This window comes from Protopterus annectens, chromosome 3.part0 (assembly GCF_019279795.1).
Source record: "Protopterus annectens isolate FY-2018-M chromosome 3.part0, PAN1.0, whole genome shotgun sequence".
Lineage (NCBI taxonomy): Eukaryota > Metazoa > Chordata > Ceratodontiformes > Protopteridae > Protopterus > Protopterus annectens.
Genome location: NC_056731.1, coordinates 11,182,888 through 11,197,437, shown reverse-complemented (window position 1 = coordinate 11,197,437; position 14,550 = coordinate 11,182,888). Strand labels below are relative to the sequence as shown.

General features: G+C 44.2%; 1 protein-coding gene across 1 annotated transcript in view; it reads left to right on the top strand.

Annotated features, from left to right (window-relative positions):
* The window catches only part of ABI1 (abl interactor 1), a gene marked incomplete at its 3' end in the record, with an annotated part of 1,176,232 nt that overhangs the window by 223,297 nt on the left and 938,385 nt on the right, over nucleotides 1-14,550 (top strand).

Here is a 14,550-nt window from a genome sequence, read left to right as displayed (position 1 = left end):
GCCATTTCCCTTTTGAACTCTGCTTCTCAGGTGACTTGTCATTCCATAAAATGCAATCATGATGCTGCTGATGCCTCCTTTAGGCAGTTGTATCTGGATCTGTAATGAAGAGGTATTCTTGGCTGCAACTGCAGGCTGTGCCTGAAGACATCAAGGCCAAATTATTAGACATCCCCTTAGACAACCAGAATCTCTTAGGCACTGTTGCTGCTAAATTGTATAAGTCCCTTTCGGATAAGGGTAACGTGTTGCAGGATGCAAAACAAATATTTATCTCTCCTGTTCCTAAGTTTCAGAGAAATTATCCATCTAAGCCTTATTTTGTCTGTAGTCAGTCTAGGGGCAAGAGGGTTTCTAGGAGATTTTCTGGACAAGCCTTCTCAGGGTTATAAGGGCCAGACCGGCAAGAGGGTTTCTAGGAGATTTTCTGGACAAGCCTTCTCAGGGTTATAAGGGCCAGAAGCCTCCTTTCCCTGACAAATCTGCTTCTATATGATATTTAGCCAGTCTTAACCCTTGGCCAGATTCCTCACAAGGTTTGGCAACAGATAACCATATATACTTGGGTGCTTTTCATTATCCAAAATGGTTATTTTATAGTCTGACAGTCTTTCTCCATTCTCAGGTCTTCCTCCTCCTTGTCAGTTCCCACTTTTTCCTGTGTTTGTTTATGCTGTGTTGACACAGGGAATCATCCAGCCTGTTCTCTGATGTTCATCGTGTTTCACTGTTGCAGTCATTACACTTGGGTTATCCTGCTGACAGGCTACCCACAGTCAGCCTGAATTCCAAAGTCTTGGTCTGGCATCGGTTGCTGTCGCCTCTTCCCTGACGTCAGTACGCCAGGGGTATAAAAGATGCAGCCGACGCCATTTTCTTCAGTCTTTCTTGCCGCACGGTGCCCAAAGCAACAGCAGTTCGCAAGTGCCGGTCGGCCGACTCCTGAGATTTTCAAAATTTAATTTCAGATCCGAAGTCTTCAGTAAAGCTAAGTACCCCGTTGGGGAAACTTTTTTCTTGCTCCAGACCGATGTCAGAAAAAGTTAACAGTTGTATTTCTTGTGGGAAGCAAATACCTCATAAGGATTTTCACTCTTACTGTGTTCCTTGCCTAGGGCCCTGACCACAACGTTGCTAGGTGTCGGTTTTGTGCTAGATTTAACCAACGCACTATTAAGCGTCGGAACGATTTTGCTTTTCATTACTTTGACCGAAGGTTTAACTACATAATGCCGTCAGAACAGCCGACGACCGGAGTTCATAAAAAGCTCAAGGAAAAAGAAAAGGACAGGCATCCGAGGTCCAAAACCGACGATGAAGCATCTTCTAGGCCAGTTGCCGGTTCTCAGTGAGACGCTTTTGCAGCCCCTGACACCCGCTACCTCAGAGCCACAGGCCACCTCCGACTCCTACGTGAAGACAGCTAAGCCTCTGGATCCTCAAGGTATTGGGAATTCGGAAACTAATCCCTCAGATGGGTCCGGAGCCGCTGAGCAGGCATTGGCTTCTGAGGGTGTTTTCAGACCTACACAGCTTTATTTCAAGCCAACTTCAGCATCAAAGACAAAGACTAAAACAGTTTTAAAGACAAGAAAACAAGTACAGCATTCTCCAGGACAGACTTCCATGCCTAAGAAACAGATGCTCAAAATGGCCGAAGACCTAATTACTTTGATCAGGGGCTCCCATCCCCCTCCTGATAAGAGGCCTAGGCAAGACACTGAATATGATTCCTCTGATCAGGTTTCCATTTCCTCTGACTCCTCTTCAGAACAGGGATACTCTATTCCTCCCTATGAGGATTCTGATGCTGAAGAATCTATTCCTTCAGCTTCTCCTCCTGAGGATTATTCATTTGGGGAAACCTTGCATACCATGAGGGAGCATTTCCACTGGGAGAGCCAAGATTATTCAGATTCTAAGAAAAGGCTCAGAGACTTTCTTTTACTACCTCAGCACAGACCTCTTGCTTTTCCTCCTGTTCTAGACATTGTAGATGATATTTTTTCAGAGTCCGGCCTGTCTCCCGACTCTTTACCTTCTGCACCTGTTAAGCCAGACAGATACTGCAGGGTTCCAGATTCTCATAAATTTCTATATAAAAACCCTACTGCTGACCCAGAAACTATTTCACAGGGTCCCAAAGGGGTCAAAGCTGCTACTGCAAAAAACCCTGTTCCCTCAGATAGAGATTCTAGGGCACTGGACAGATGGGGGAAAAAAGTTTACACTTCTGCTACCTTGGCTGTAAGGGCTTTAAATTGTCAGTTTCATATGCTTAAAAATCAGCAATATTTAATGTCTCTGTTAAAACAGAAAATGTTGACAAATTCTGAATGTGCTGATTTATTGCATGCAGCTGAACAAGTGGGAAAACATACTTTGCAATGTGGTTATGATTCACTGGAGGCCTCTTGCAGGGCCGCTGTAACAGGCTCGGTCATTAGAAGGCATGCTTGGTTAAAAGAACAGACACTGCCTGGTCATGTTAAAGCAAAATTATTGGATGCTCCATTGCAGCATGATACTTTGTTTGGTGTTAGGGCAGAAGAGGTGTTGAAGAAAATGGAGGATAAAGCTAAATGTATGCAGACAGTGAAGGATTTCTTACAGGTGCAGCCACCCAGATTTAGCAGTAACTGGCCTTCTAAGAATTGGTCCTTTCCCGTGTCAGACAGGCCACAAAGAGGCAGATACAGACGCCCTAGAGGCAGACAACAGCCCCAGGACTCATACAGGCCCAAACAGTGGGGTGCTTCTTCCTCCAAAAGCGGAGAAGACAAATCACAGCCATATTGGAAACAGTCCCAATGACTTCCCTTTGCCAATGCCAAGCATTTTTCTTTTGGCAGCACCCTTAGGGGGAAAGCTAGCACTTTTTTCACAAAATTGGCACATGATTACCCAGGACAAATGGGTCTTAAATATAGTCTCTCAGGGCTACAGGATCCACTTTCACACCCTTCCAAAGGCAAAAGGTATGACAGACCTGCCACACAATCAATGGGCAGAGGCACAAAACCAAGTTTCATCCCTCATGGACATGAGGATTATTCAGCCAGTGCCATAACACGAGCAGGGACAAGGATTTTACTCAAGACTTTTCTTAGTACTAAAAGGACAAAGCATGGAGACCGATTCTGGACCTGTCTATTCTAAATACTTTTCTGGACGTTCCGAAATTCAAAATGTTGACTCTGCAGCAGCTTCTGCCCATGCTGGGCAAAAAGGCTTGGCTCATAACTGTGGACCTCAAAGAGGCTTACCTGCATGTCCCAATCAGACAATCTTGCAGAAGATACCTCGGATTCATAGCTGGCTCAAAGCACTACCAATTCTCTGCACTGCCCTTTGGCTTATCTACTGCACCCAGGGTCTTCACAAAATGCCTGGCACCAGTAATTGCATTTTGCAGACAAAAAGGAATTCAAATATATCCCTACTTGGACGACTGCCTTATTCAAGCAGAGGCCAAGGACATTCTACTAAAACATCTGGCGTTTGATTACTAATTTGCCTAGGGTACACAGTAAACGAAAAGAAATCAAAACTAGTACCCTCTCAAAGAGATAATATTCCTGGGTGCAAGCTTAAATACAACTGCCCAGATGGCTTATCTCACGCCAGACAAACAAAGGCATCTGACTTCTTACTTTGAAAACCTGGCAACAAAAACCCAGTTATCTGCAAGAAAAATTCTGCAGGCTCTGGGCTACATGGCCTCCTGCATTCTGCTAATTCCATATGCAAGACTGCATATGAGGAAACTACAATGGTACCTAAAAAGTGTTTGGACTCAACATTGCCACAGCCTGGAATCTTTAATTTCCCTCATTCCTTGCCTGCAACAGGAGTTTTGATGGTGGGCACAGGCCTCTCACCACAACAAAGGACAGCCATTCACTGTACCCACAGCCAGGCAAACACTAACAACAGATGCATCAGATTATGCCTGGGGGGACCCACATGGCAGGAAAATGTATTCAGGGCACATGGCCCCCAAGCCAAAGGCATCTACACATCAATCAAAAAGAGATGCTAGCTGTACAAAATGTCCTGACAGCCTTCAAAGACTTACTTCATCCAGGACAGCTGCTGATAAAGACGGACAACACCACAGTCATGTGGTACATAAACAAGCAGGGGGGCACACATTCATAGCCCCCCTGCAGACAAGCCATGATTTTGTGGAACACAGCATTGACTTACCAGGTATCCTGCAAGCACAATTCCTGCCAGGAAAAACAAATGCTCTGGCAGATGAACTAAGCAGAAACCTCATGGACCCTCACGAGTGGAAACTAGATCCACAAATCTTCAGCATGATAACAAGGAAATGGGGGCACCCAGACATAGATCTTATTGCTTCCCCTCACAACTGCCAACTTCAGAGATTCTGCGCAAGGACTTATCACAAACAAGCATGGAAAGTGGATGCCCTGTCATTCAGCTGGAACAACCTTGCAAGTATATGCCTTTCCTCCACTGCCTCTCCTCCACTGCCTGTCCTCCCCAAGGTACTCCTAAAGGTCAGACAAGAGAAGCCACAAATTATACTGATTGCCTCGGATTGGCTGCGCCAACACTGGTACCCAATCCTAAGGAGCTTGTCCCAAGGCCCAGCCTGGACATTGCCTCAAATTCCTCATTTACTGACCCAACAAAACAATCAGATCCTGCACAGCCAACTCGGAACTCTAAATCTAGCTGCATGGAGGATACTGTAACCATTCAGAATACACCTCTCTCTAAAGCGGTTATGGATGTCATTTTGGAGGCCAGGAGGCCCAGCACCAGAAAATCTTATGCAGAAAAATGGAAGAGATTCTTTGCTTGGAACCAGGCACAAGGAATTGACACACTTGTTCCAAATATTCCTCAGATTTTACAATATCTAACTGAGATGCTGGACAAAGGCCTATCCTTCTCATCAATTAAGATCCATGCCTCTGCCATTTCAGCTCATTACAATACAGATCCACCTATTTTTTCATATCCATTGCTTAGGCAGTTCCTCAGGGGGGCCAAAAACATAAGACCTCCAAGGAGAGCACCAATACCTGCATGGGACCTCAATTTAGTCTTGGAAAAACTCACAGTGCCTCCTTTTGAGCCAACCAATACAGCTGTCATAAAATTCTTATCATGGAAAACAGCTCTGCTCCTAGCAATAACTTCAGCAAGAAGAGTCTCAGAGTTACAGGCATTAATGGCTGTGGAACCTTTTATTATCTTCCATCCGGACAGGGTTTCCTCTAAGGACAAACCCAACATTTATGCCTAAGGTAGTGTCCAGTGTGGCTCTTAACCAAACCATTCATTTGCCTACTTTTTTGGGCATACATAGACAGCCACGCTTCTACTTGGACAAAACTAAAGCTTTCAAAAAGACTGAGCAACTTTTAGTGGCATATGCTGCAGGACCACAAGGAAAAGCTATCTCAAAGCAGACTATTTCAAAATGGATAGGACACTGCATTCGTTTCTGCTATTCACAACATGGTAAATCATTGCCTAAGGGTATTAGACCACATTCTACCAGGGCAGCAGCCACCTCAGCAGCCTTCCTCAGAGGAATACCAACCAAGGATATTTTGGAGGCTGCAACTTGGACTTCAGTGCACACTTTTACTAAGCACTACCACTTGCCTCTTTACTCTAAATCCAGAGCAGGCTTTGCCACTGCAGTCTTGCAGGGACTTATAGCTACTCCTAATTCTATTTAGACCCAGCCGCCCAACCTCAGCTTTGGGATTCAACCCAAGTGTAATGACTGCAACAGTGAAACCAGATGAACATAGTACAGTTGTGTACCTACCATAAATGTAGATGTTCAAGTGTATTCACTGTTGCAGTCTAGGTTACCCACCCACCATCCCCCTTTCTTTGCTGGGACTTATCTGTACTTCTCTATCCTATACAACCTATGTGGTGTATTTTCTTTTAGAGGAAGGTATTGTTATTTTAGTGCATGCTTTTATTGGCATTGTTTTTTAGCCTACCCTTTTGGGGGCACCTGACATCTGGGGCAAGAAAACTGAAGAAAATGGCGTCTGCTGCATCTTTTATACCCCTGGCACACTGAAGTCAGGGAAGAGGTGACAGCGATCAACGCTGGACCAAGACTTTGGAATTCAGGCCGACTGCGGGTAGCCTGCCAGCAAGATAACCCAAGTGTAATGACTGCAACAGTGAATACACTCAAACATCTACATTTATGGTCGGTACATAACTGTACTTTCTCACTAGGGAACAGGTTTTTATTCCAGGATGTTTCTAGTTCTCAGGAAGGAAGGGTCATAGAGGCCCATTCGAGACCCATCCTTTCTCAACACCTTTATCAGGATTTCTTCTTCAAGATGTTGTTTCTTCAGACACTCTTTCCCATGAAGCTTCTTCAAGCTTTTCTGATATTTCTGCATTTGAAGGATGCATACTTTCTTATTCCTTTTTACCCTTTCAGGAAAGTTTTACATTTCTCAGTTTCTTCCCCTCATTATCAGGTCTCTGCTTTGCTTTTTGTTCTTTCTACAGCTCCGATGGTCTTTATCAAATGACTGCCTCCTGTGGTAGCCTTCTGCAGGCTTCATGGACTTCAGATATTCCCTTACTTGGATGACCTTTTGATTCAAGCCCCCTCACGGTAGCTCCTGGTTCAGGATCTTCACTATGCTTTTACACAGTGTGGGGTTCACAGTCAATCTCAAATACTCTGTGCTGTGACCCCTTGTCAGGACCAAGTGTTCTCAGACCTTTCCAATGATGGCTTGTCTCCCACCTTGCTAAGTTTTAGTACCTTCTACCTCTTCCAGTCCTTCCTGCAAGGAATTTTCTCAGAACTCTGGGGTACATGGCTTCCACCATTCTCATGGTTCCCTTTGCCAAACTCCATATGAGGAAATTTCAGTGGTATCTCAAAACTGTTGGGCTCCAGCACTGTCATTCTCTGGAGTATGATTCCACTTTTGCCTTGTCTGAAGTCTGAGCTCAACTGGTGGATTCGCCAGATTTCCTTGAATCAAGGTCTGCCTTTTCAGGTTCCTCTCTTTATTCAGGAGTTGTACATGGATGCTTCTGATCAAGGTTGAGGAGCCTCCTCCACCAACCTCAAAGTCTAAGGTCTTTGGTCCCATCAACAACTGGCAGACCATGTCAACATCAAAGAAATGAGGGCTGTAATTCTAGCTCTATAGGCCTTTAGTCTTTCGGTTCCGGGTTTTGTAAAGATTTTTACAGACAACACTGTAGCCATGTGGTACATCAACAAACAAGGGGCACAAAAATCTTACCTTCTTTGCAGGCTAGTTCTTCAAGCTTGGGACTTTGCAGTCTGCCATCATTTGTTTTTTCAGGTGGTTTACATTCCTTCAGAACTCAATCTTGTGGCTGGACAGTCTAAGCAGGTCCAGGACAAATCCTCACAAAGGCTCTATATTGTATATCCCAAGCTTTAGGTAATCGAATACCTAAACCTCGACACCAAAACAGCGAAAGCTGTAAACATCGAACAGCCACTTCCGTGAATTCTTTCGTAAAGAAACCATTCGTTTGGCCGAAAAAAAAAATTTTTCAAACCCTAATCGAGTTTCACCCCCCCATCCCCCCTAAGTAAATATACCAACTCCGAGATCGCTCTACAATGGAGAAAAAGGCAGATTCCCAATAACTGCCAAGCAAATTATTTCCTTACAAAAGAATTCGCAGAAGTGGCCATTCGATGTTTACAGCTTTCGCTGTTTAGGTGTCGACCTTTAGGTATTTGATTATCTAAAGTTTCGATCACCTAATATAGACCCCTCACAAATGGATGCCTCACAGGGAGGACCGCATGTTTGGCAACAAGGCTGAGGAAGTTCTTAAAAAGATGGAAGATAAAGCTAACTCTATGCAAACTGTTAAATATTTCTTACAAGTTCAGCCTCCTAGATTTAGTAGGCATTGGCCTTCTAAGTATTGGTCCTTTCCAGCCCCTTCCAGATCTTCTCAAGCCAAACCCAGACAAAGCAAAAACCCCAGGTTTCAGTCCCAGGGGACACACAGGACTAAGCAGTGGGGGGCCTCCACTTCCAAATCTGGGAGTAATAAAACCCCCCATGGTAAACTGTCCTAATGACTTCCTTTTAAAATTTCCAAGCACTTATCAACTGGCTTCCCGTTTGGGGGGAAAGATTGCTCTTCATGCAAAGAACTGGGAACTCATTACCCAGGACAAATGAGTTTTAAATATAGTGTCCCAGGGATACAGATTTCCCTTCCATTCATTGTCAACACCAAGTGGGTGGCCGGACCTACCCCCAAATCAGTGGGCAGAGGCCCAAAAATAAGTACTTTCTCTCTTAAGCGTGGGGGCTATTCGGCTGGTAACAGAAGTGGAAAAGGGACAAGGATTCTACTGGAGACTTTTCCTGGTACCAAAAAAGACAATTCATGGCATCCTATCCTGGACCTGTCTACTCTATGCACCTTTGTGGAGATTCCAAAATTCAAGATGCTGACTCTTCAACCATTACTTCCTATGCTAGACAAAGATGCCTGGTTGGTAACACTAGATTTAAAAGAAGCATACCTGCACATCCCAATCAGGGAATCTTGCAGAAGATACCTACGCTTCAAAGCAGGCTACGCGCTATCAGTTCTCTGCACTGCTATTTGGCTTATCTACTGCTCCCAGGGTATTCACAAAGTGCCTAGCTCCAGTTATTGCGTTTTGCAGACAGAGAAATATTCAAATATACCCATACCTGGATGATTGTCTAATTCAGGCAGAAAGCCAGGACATACTTTGAATTATCTGGCCTTTGTACAAAGAATTCTGACTTGTTTGGGGTACACCATAAACGAAAAGAAATCACACCTGGTACCCTGTCAACAAATATTCCTGGGAGCAAGCTTGAATACAATTTCCCAGATGGCCTACCTCACGCCAGAGAAACAACAACCTACTTCAAACAAGTGGCCACAAAGACCCTGCTATCTGCAAGACAAATACTGCAAGCCTTGGGGTTCATGGCCTCCTGCATTCTTCTATTTCCATATGCAAGACTGCATATGAGGAAACTACAGTGGTATCTAAAAAGCCTATGGTGTCAACATTCTCAGGATCTAGAAGCAATGATTCCTGTCATACCGTGCCTACGCCTAGAGTTCCTTTGGTGGGTAGAGGCCTGCCACCAAAACAAGGGACTACCTTTCACACCACCCTCTGCCACCCAAACCCTAATAACAGACGCATCAGACTATGCATGGGGGGGCTCACCTGGCAGGGAAATGCATTCAGGGCAAATCGAACCCAAGTCAAATACACCTGCATATCAATCAAAATGAAATGTTGGCTGTACAGAATGCTCCGACAGCCTTCAAGGACCACATTCTTCCAGGGCAGTTAATGGTGAAGACAGACAACACCACTGTTATGTGGTACATAAACAAGCAGGGGGTCACACATTCTTACCCCCCCTGCAGACTAGCCATGGCATTGTGGAACACAGCCTTGAGCTACCAAGTGCACCTATAAGCTCAATTTCTGCCAGGAAAGTTAAATACACTGGTAGACAGACTAAGCAAAAACCTCATGGACCCACACGAGTGGAAACTGGAACCAAGGATTTTCAACATGTTGACAAGTAAAATAGGGGAGCCCAGATATAGACCTGTTTGCCTCTCCCCAGAACTACCAATTGGACAAATTTTGCACAAGGACTCCCCACAAACAAGCCTGGAAAGTGGATGCTGTGTCCTTCAGCTGGAAAAACCTATCAGTCTGTGCCTTCCTCCCTCTGCCTCTGCTCTCCAAAGTACTACTAAAAATCAAACAGGACAAACCAAGGATGATTTTGATTGCTCCAGACTGGCCTTGCCAACACATGAGCAGTGTGTCACGGTTATCCCCATCTCACCTGCCTCAGACTCCTTCCCTGTTGTCTCAACAGGAGAACCAGATTCTGCACCCTCAGCTTCTAACACTGAACCTTGCAGCCTGGCAAATTACATAATCTCTCCTTTACCATCCCTCAGTAAACCTGTGATGGATATAATTTTAGAGGCAAGGAGAGGCCTAGCACTAGAAAATCATATGCTGAAAATGGAAAAGATTCTGTGTTTGGAACCACTCTCAAAGGATGAGCACAGCAGCACCCAGTTTACCTCAGATTTTGCAATACTTAACTGAGATGCTTCAGAAAGGCCTGTCTTTTTTCTCCAATAAAATCCAAGCCTCAGCCATTTCAGCTCATTATAACACAGAACCCCCCCACTTCTCTCATCCACTGCTCAAGCAGTTCCTCAGAGGGGCTAAAATGTTAAGACCACCCAGGAGAGCTCCAACCCCAGCCTGGGACCTTAACTGTTTTGGAGAAACTCACTCTACCTCCTTTTGAACTAGCTGCTACTGCAGACCTAAAATTTCTTTCTTGGAAAACAGCTTTCCTTTTAGCAATCACTTCAGCTAGAAGGGTATCTGAATTACTGGCCCTTATGGCAGTGGAGTCTTTCATCATCTTTCATGCGGGGACAGGGTGTCCCTCAGGACCAATCCATCTTTCATGCCCAAGGTGGTATCCAGTGTGGCTCTTAATCAGTCCATTAATTTGCCAACCTTCTTTCCCAATCCACAGAACAAAGGGGAACGAATATTGCAATCCTTAGATGTACACAGACAACTCAGATTCTACTTGGACAGGAATAAACCTCAAAGGAAATCTGAACAACTGCTGGTAGCATTTGCTGCAGGGGCAGAGGGGAAGGCTATTTCAAAGCAAACCATTTCGAAATGGATAGGCCATTGCATTCATTTCTGCTACAAGCACCATGGAAAACCTATCCCCCAGGGAATCAGACCTCACTCCACCAGGGCTACATCAGCCTCTACAGCCTTTCTCAAAGGAGTCCCTACCAGGGACATCCTAGAAGCCGCTACCTGGAGTTCTGTACATACTTTCACCAAGCAGTACCATTTGTCACTTTTCTCTAAATCCAGAGCTGGCTTTGCTACTGCAGTCTTGCAGGGCCTTATAGCTGGTCCTAATACTATCTAAATTCCTCCTCCCAACCACAGCTTTGGGAATCTACCCAAATGTAATGACTGCAACAGTGAAACACGAAGAACATAGTACAGTTGTGTACACTTACCATAAATGTAGATGTTTCAGTGTATTCACTGTTGCAGTCCTGGTTACTCTCCCTCTAGCCCCCTAACTTCGTTTGGCTATACCTCTACTTTCCTTTACTATGCTTAAAAGCCTATTTGGTGCTTTTTTGTTGGAGGTATATCATTGTACTCTTATATTTAATTGCTCCCCATTAGGGGGGCACCTGACATCTGGGACAAGAAAAACTGATGTAATGGCATCTCCTGCATGTTTTATACCCCTGACGACCTGACATCGTGGAAGAAGGGACAGCAACTGATGCAGGACCCAAGACTTCGTTAATCAGGCCAACTGAGGGCTACCTGCAAGCAGATAACCCAAATGTAATGACTACAACAGTGAATACACTTGAACATGTACATTTATGTTAAGTGTACACAACTGTACATTTTGTAGAAAGGCCATTTCTGAGATGAGCAAGAGTGATACTTTATCTATGTTACCAAAGCCCTGGATGAGGCCAAAGCAGTGCATGCTGCTTATCTTGATTTAGCCAAGGTTTTTGACACACTCCTCCATTCAGGGATCATTGGGAAACTCTCCCAACTGGGGATTAACCCATATGTCACTAGATGGGTAGCCAACTGCCTCAGAGACAGAATGCACACTGTCAAAGTTGGGGAGTCCACCTCCATCAGTAGACCAGTTACCTATGGGGTACCAGAACGATCTGTGCTGGGCTCTCTGCTGTTTGGAGTCTGTTTCTGAGGTCCAGGTGAAAGTAGATTGCCTGGGGCTTACCAGGTTTGCAGATAAATGTAAACTAGGAGCAATCATCGAGTCCCTCAACTATGTAAACGTGTTACAGAAGGGGCTGACTCAGACAAATGATTGGTGCAAAATCACTGACTAAAACTAAGTGGAAAAAATGCCTCATTATCCTCTTTGCCAAAGTAGTAACCCCTGGTAATTATGGTATAGATAACACCCCTCTAAGCTCAAACCCAGTGGTGCGAGACTTGGGAACACAGGTTGATAGCAATCTAAACTTCAGTCACCATGTGTCCATAATAGTAAGGAAACCCTTCTACATTTGGTATCTCATAAATAAGGGCATCACATCCAAGACCAAGGAGGTTATAACTTTGCTGTACTTGACCCTCATCAGACCACTAATTGAGTACAATGCTCCCTTCTGTATGTATCTCACCAAACACCTGCAGCAGCTGGAGATACCACAGAGGTTTCTAACCAAGAGAATACAGGGCCTCTAAAACATGACTTACATGAAAAGACTGAAAGCCCTGTCACTGTACTCTGCATCATACAGGCTGCTTAGAGGCAGCCTGTTCCTGGCCTATAGAGCAGTCTCTGACTGTGCCCTAATGGAAATGCTGCACATCCGCAAATCAAATGGGACAAGAGTCATTCACTCCAGGGATCTCAACCTAGCCTGTGACATTAACAGAATGTGTTGGAGAGAGAGATGCATCTACCAGAGATTGCCATTCCTCTGGAATAAGCTCCCACTTCACATGAAGCAGAGCTGTTCAATGACCCTATTTAAGTGCAACCTTGACAACTGGATGGGTGGCCTTAAAGCCACCCAGGTGGTTGCACCTATGTCCCTCCTAGACAGGGGTAGTCACTGCTGATCATAGAATTGCTCTACTAAAAATGACCATCTAACTGTGGTCATTTAGGGTACACAGGTTTTTACATGGCTAGGCTTGTGAAGGCCCTATGGCCATTAGCCTAGTAACCTCCTATGAACCTGTGAATTTGTACTGTGCTGTACAGTTTCAGCTTCCATAACTGACCAAATGGTGTCCTAGTACTGTTGCCATATGTAAAGCTGTGTTAATTTTGATTGTACAGTACTTTTAAGTATAATAATCTGTTGCTTAATTTCAGTATACACTATATTTATCATTTTTTAATGTAAAACACTTGTGGTTATGCGTAATACCTCAAGTAATTTTAAAATAGAATGGTGTAAGCTTTTTCTGTGATTTTTGCTAGACATTAGCCTAAGAAATATAAACATGCAACTGTTCTCAGTTGTTGCAATTTGGATGAGTAAGTAATGAGCAGGACCACTGGAAAAATCACAGGTGTGATCTTTGTAGAATCCATACATTTTACTTATCTTCTTGATCTGCCTTTATTTTTTTCTGTATTCCTAGCCACTGTGAGGGCTCCGGCATGCTGCATGCCCATTGGTACAGGCATTACTGCAGTAGAATTTAACTTTCTTGTTGCTTCTACAGTGTCACCAAGGCGTGTCACAGATGTGTAGAGAACAGCAGCATTTGGTGTGTTATTCATAATTTGAGCAGTTTTTATCTCTTTTGCTCTGTCAGATATTTGGCTCGACTTCAGTGCTCTATAGTAAGGGTGGGTCTTTTCTGTGTGTGTTTGTAGAAGCTGACAGCAAGACTGCAAAGCAATCGTGGAAATTGTTCTGGTGGTATTTTACGTAAAAAGATCTGTAGGTCTCCTAGCCATATATTTTCTTTCTTCAGAGAGAGAGAGAGAGAGAGAGAGAGAGAGAGACTCTAGGGAGAATGTAGAAAGGATTCCTCTTCCTTTAAAGAAAGATTTCCAGCTAGTCCTGTTAGAGGAGAATATTTGTTTATGGAAATTCCACTGTACACGTTTTGAGCATAAGAGTAATAACTTTTGTCTCCCATCTGGTTTTGCTGCATTAAAGTTAACATAAATGGAGCAGCAGTGGCTCATGGGTACTTGCTGATAAAAGCACACTGCCCTTATTAACCCTTCTCCCTTTTGTTATATACTGATCATTAGCTGCATCAAAAGCTGCTTTAGAGCCTCTTCTCTAGAAGGGCCACACATGCTTAGGTCTGGCTATTTTAAGCACACATTCAGTCATCTATTTTTGTTAATACCACTGCTGCTCTAAGTAAGATGGAATGAATTACCCAAATCAGCACATTTGCACAGTTGCATGCTTCCCTCTGGGACACCAGGCTGAGCATGCTTTTACAGCTATGGCATATACTATCTTATGCCTGAGTGTAGCAACACTTATGAAATAGAAATAAATCAATTGATATATGAGAAAAAGACTATTTTGTCAAAAGCTGTATTGAACATCCATAGTGTGCATTGTATGTTGTCGGAGACTAATGTTGATCATTACAGGCAGTCCCCGAGTTACAGACATCTGACATGTGGCCAACCCATAGATACAAACGGGCTGCCGCTATGCGGGAAAGACCGTGAAAACATTAAAATAGTTAACAGTTGCCCATATCTATGTGTGTGTCTGTGTGTGTGTGTGTGTGTGTGTGTGTGTGTGTGTGTGTGTGTGATCAGGAGAGTGAGAGCAATGTGTGAGTGAATGCAGGTATGACTGAGGAAGTGACTGTGTGTGACAGATCAGGAAGAGAGTGAGAGCACTGTGTGAGTGAATGCAGGTATGAATGAGGAAGAGACT